The 4505-nt window shown below is 49.2% G+C and overlaps 1 pseudogene; it reads left to right on the top strand.

The window, feature by feature from the left end:
• Positions 1 to 1352: 1352 nt before the first annotated feature.
• On the top strand, positions 1353 to 2029 carry LOC149748818 (ATP synthase F(0) complex subunit j, mitochondrial pseudogene; annotated as a pseudogene).
• Positions 2030 to 4505: the final 2476 nt, after the last annotated feature.

Genomic DNA, 4505 nt, shown 5'->3' on the forward strand with positions numbered 1-4505 from the left:
TCCAGTAGTAAAAGTCCAATGACACATTAACTAACATGTAGACTCAACTCCTACTTAGACTGCCCAATCCCATGTAATGGTCAAAGCATCCAACTTCATTTAGAGTTGCAGCTACTCATCCTCTCCCTGGCCAGGACCTGCTGCAGTGTCCCCCCTGCCTACTGTCATCTGGGACAGGGGAATGTGGTGGGTTTCTCTCCCTCTCCCATTCCCTACCCTTCTCAGTCCTCTGCTTATGACCCAGTAGAATTGGGTAGGAGTGGGTGGGAAGAGAGGTGAGTGGAACAGGTAAGTCTACCTTGATGGACCCGTCATGGCTCACTTGAGCATCCAATACTGTACACTCTCAGATTCTGGTCCTGGCTTGGGGGGTTAGAGTAGGGAGGTGTTAACTATGGCTGGGGAGACTTAGGGATGTGAACGCTGGGGATGTGGTGGCCTTCCAGGTGGAGGGAGGAGTAGAGTGTTCCTGGAAGAGTGCCGGGATTAACCCTGTCCTTTGGAGGGTGAAGGTCATGAACTCCGGGCTGCAGGCACGTGCTGATGGGAATCCAGTTGAGGCTGGACCAAAACCATCTCTGGCTGTCCTCCTCCTCATGGGCACCATGATGCTCTATGGGCTTTGGCAAAACTGAGCACTGGTATTGGGAACATAACTCTGCCTGGGCAATTGTACTGAGGACTTCATATGGTCTTACTTTCCAAACTGTATTGGTGTGAGCTCAGAGTTTGATCATTTTTAATGTGCTGTTAGTTCTTTGGGCTCTTAAAAAAGAGGGCATGAGAGACTTGGGGTTGAACTACTTCATCTCTGAGGAGTTGGGGAGACAACTCAAGATCCAGTCACTCCAGAAATCCCCACTCTGTCTGAGATGGAGCAAGTGAGAAAATGGGGAGGCCTTCCATTGCCTTGAACTTGGATTAAACTTGGTCAGTTTGGGCTTCCCTTGGACTCTAATTCACAGGGGCTAAATACTTTGATTTTGGACTTTAATCTAATCTCTTTGGGATTCTACTCTCTAAATTTTCCCTAGGAATTTGATAATGAGAATGGTTTATATCCAAATTTGGGGCATCTTATTTTGGCATTTATTACTGAAGAATCTTTATACATTTTTTATTAGCTCTTTATGCATTTTATTATTGAAGTATCTTCAGGCTCCTATTAAATCTCATTACAGAACCTCTGATGAGTTTATTGGGCAATGTGACTGGACATAAATTTGGATCGAAAAGAGAATAGGCTCTGAACTTCTGGCCTTGGGTGCAGGATAGCTTTGGAGGAGATTTGATTAACATACTGTTCTGACCATTTCGGGGCCTCCTGGGAGTAAAGTCAACATTGTCTTACAATGGTGCTGAGAAGATACCTGGAGAAGCAGAGCCTGATGCTGGAGAAGCAGCCTCGTGTAGGCGGGGCAGGACCGCTCAGGTAGTCGGTACATTCCTTCCCTGGAGCAGCACAACCACACACCTGCTTGACCAGAGGCTTAAAATTTCAGCCCACAGTGACCTTTCCAAGTTGTCGCTTGTGGGCTGGGGCTGCCTGAACCACTGGTCCTGCACCGAGGTGCTTCAAAGCCTTATTAGGAATGTTTGGATCTCCGTGAAGCCTTACTATAACCAAGTTTACCAGGAGATTAGAATAGGAATGGGGTTGATGGACTTCATCGTTTATAAGATCAGGAGTGCTGATAAAAGAAGTAAAGCCATGAAAGCTTCTGGGCTTGTGTCTGCTCATGGTCATCACTAACCAGCTCTACTTGGGTGGGACGCTGGTCTGGCTGTGCTGTGGGAACGTGAGGCATTGTGTACACTTGTAGCAGTGCCGCTGTCCTAGGGCATGGATAGATGTACCTGTGGGACTCGCGCCCCCCCCAAAAAAAGTTCAGCCCAGTTGGTTAACTGTCTAGGAAAACAAAAAGCTGCGCAGTACTTGTCCCTTCATTCTCTGGTTTCCACATGGAGGGACCTCCCTAGAGTAACACTCCCGGCCCCTTGCTGTCCCCTTACTCACCCAGCAAGGAGGAGTGACTTGTCCTTACAACCTTGCACGTTACCCACTCTCTTTCTCCCCCTCCTCTGTTTTGGGATAGATTTGTATTCAGAGGACACGGGATCTCTCCTATCAGCCACGTGGTGAGATTCGTGCGGTGGCAAGTCATTTGGCCAGGCCCAAGCCACGCCCTCTCCTGTAACAGGATCAGAAATAAAGGTGAGGTTTGGATCTCCAATTCTCTGGCTCTTGGTCTATCCTTGAAGTGGTTCTGGATTCAGAGAGGGAGAAAGCACTGATGCCCCCCTCACACCGGCGAAGTAACCCTTTTGGACCAAGAGCCTGAGTGATTTCTCAGCTGTGAACTCACAGTTTTCTTTGGGAATGAGTCGTGCGCTTTCAATTTTCCACTTCAAAAACACACACTTCAGCAGAAGTCACTTTACAGCAAATGAAAGAAAGAATTTCCCAGGGGAAGGAGGGCTTTGACGCTTAGCCCCAGGCAGAGGGTATGATTTAGGGGCATGTATTTTTCCCAACTGTGAAGTCATCCCAAGGTCGTTGTGATATCATTGCCCTTATAGCCAATAAGGCAGTGGTTTGCAAAATACTAACAATTAAGCAGCCCTCTGACTGGCGGAACTGCATCCCACTGTCTAACGGATCACGGTTAGGGAGCATCTAACTTACAAGCGAGGCAGAGGGGATTGGGTGGGTTTTATTGTGGGATAATGAGATCGCTGTCTGAAGGTGTCTTCTCTTTAGGGTCTCAAAGAGGAGCAGGGCTATTAAGGTGGTGTTTGCTCTAGCTGGGCCCACTGAGAAACCTCCTAATGTCTACCTTCATGGGCACTGTCCTCCCCACCCCTCCTCACCTGACCATCTCCACTGCCTTCACCTCATCCCTGTTGTATCATTTATTGAGCTCTTCACAGAATACTGGGCTCTGTGCTTAGCCCTTTTCATGCACAATCTGCTCACAACCACCCCGGGAGATGGATGCCATCATTAGCGCCCATTTCTGATGGGTGAAATGAGGCTGGAAGAAGTTAAGCCAATAAACGGTGGAGCCGGAATTCCAACCCAGACCAGTGTGACTCCAGAGTCTGTGTCCTTGGCAAGTACACTATGCAAGGCAGATGACCATCCGATGTCTTCTTGGGTTCTGCCAGTGACGGGGTGCTCATTAGCTCCCAGGGCTCCCATTGCACTGCCAGACAGAGCCCACGTCTCCCTCTCAGGGTCTTTGATCTTCTCCTGTGGCCACCCAGGATGCATCTGGATGCTAGGACGACATGTTTGATTGAGACCAGGCCCGGTTAAAGCTCTGCAGTGGAGCAGGGACGTGGTGCTGGTGCGATGGGAGGGGCTGGCCCGTGGAGATGGCATTTCACTGAAGGCAGTGAGGCTTGAAATGGGTGTGCTATGTACGGCACGGCCTTGCCCTTCTTGGGGGGACGCCGAGGGACCACCCAGGCAGCCTGGCTCATGCCCGTCCTCTCTTTGATCATGCTGTGGCCTTGGTTGGGGGCTGCGAGGTACATGCTGAGGCTGTGTTTCCTGCTCCAGGAGCCTCGCTGCCCCCGCGTGCTGTGTGCAGTGTGTTACACCTACCTCTGCAAACCTGCCCAGTGTTCTGGCTAGCTGTGCTGATCACATTCTGAATGCTTGTGTTTACCCACCTCTCCACTGAGCAAATTTACAAGGTAAATATTTTGGGACATCTCAGAGATTAAAAAAAAAAAAAATCGCAACACAAAACCAACACAACTGTGTTGTCCTCCCCAACCCCTTGTTTCTAACTAATAACTCATAGGGTAGAATGAACTGAGATTTAAGCTCTTGGCACTGGATCAATTTTGAGATGCCGTCTCCACTCATTCTCATCCCTAGTCTTTCCCTTAATTCTTACTAGAAGCCTCGCTGTTCTGAGAGGTGAGGGCACAGAGAACACAGGATGTTGGGTCACTGAGACCTGCTTCAAATCCAAACGCAGCCTCTGAATAACTGTGTGATGAGGAGGAGGTTACTTAACCTCTCTGAGCTTGTTTTCCCATGGGAAACTGATACCCACTTTGCACTGCTGTGATGAGCTTTAGGCAAAATATCTGGGTCGTGGATAGTTTTGATTGTTCGTTGGTCATTCCAGGATTCCATCCTTTCAACCTTGACCAGTTCCGTGGTGAGGGATTTTCATCAGTGAAATCTGGATCTGGAGTTGGACAGTACAGCTGGACTCAAACCAGCCACTGAGCTACCTTGGGCGAGTCCCTGAAATTTCTGTGCTCGTGCATCCGTCTGTTGAGCAGAGATCATTTTGCTGCTTCTTAGCAGGAGGTGCAGATGAGATGGAAAGAAGAGTAGAGGGACTTAAAGTCTGTTGAAAGGTGAACAGCTCCTTGGAAGCCCCAAGCATTGCTGCTCACTCTTGATGATGTGTAGGCCCAGTGGGGAGACAGCATAATTCTACTCCTAACTCCCCCTTCCTTCCTCTCCACCCTTCTCCCTG

Source organism: Delphinapterus leucas, chromosome 7 (assembly GCF_059928025.1).
Source record: "Delphinapterus leucas isolate spDelLeu-1000000601 "Yukka" chromosome 7, BTC_Dleu_Yukka2, whole genome shotgun sequence".
Classification (NCBI taxonomy): domain Eukaryota; kingdom Metazoa; phylum Chordata; class Mammalia; order Artiodactyla; family Monodontidae; genus Delphinapterus; species Delphinapterus leucas.